Genomic DNA, 534 nt, shown 5'->3' with positions numbered 1-534 from the left:
GTGATGTATGTGATGTTTTGGGTCTGGGTGGGCTGAGGTGGCAGAGTAGCACAGGACAGGGCACAGGGGCTGTCTGGCTGCTGTTTTTCCATAGGAGCAATAAATAATAATGTAATAAATGGTTATACTAATTGGCTCTTGTTGGAGGTATCTACTCCCCTATGCAGCCCAGGGATCCTGCAGATTGGCACCATGGAGCACTCCCCAACACAACAGTGTGGGCTCTGGAAGAGAAATGGAAGCAGCAAAAGCTGAGAGGAACGTGCTAGAGCTGGGGCAGAGCTGCTCCCCGGGGCTCTGCTTGGGTGGCTGTCCCTGTCACCGGGCCACCCTGGTCCCTGCTGTGGGCCATGGGTGCTCTGTCTGCAGTGGCTGGCATCTGGCCCTCTGGGGGGGGCACCTTTGGGGCACTTTGGACTCGGACACATCACTACAGATGGCATCTCCTGACTCCTGGCATGGCGCTGAGCTTCGAGGGGAGGACAGGCACCTCGGACTCCATCCTCTTAACTCCTTCCCAGAGGCAGCCAGCTG

Source organism: Merops nubicus, unplaced genomic scaffold (genome assembly GCF_000691845.1).
Source record: "Merops nubicus isolate BGI_N331 unplaced genomic scaffold, ASM69184v1 scaffold13013, whole genome shotgun sequence".
Taxonomy (NCBI): domain Eukaryota; kingdom Metazoa; phylum Chordata; class Aves; order Coraciiformes; family Meropidae; genus Merops; species Merops nubicus.
The sequence above is the reverse complement of the archived record's forward strand: the minus strand, read 5'-3'. Positions refer to the sequence as shown.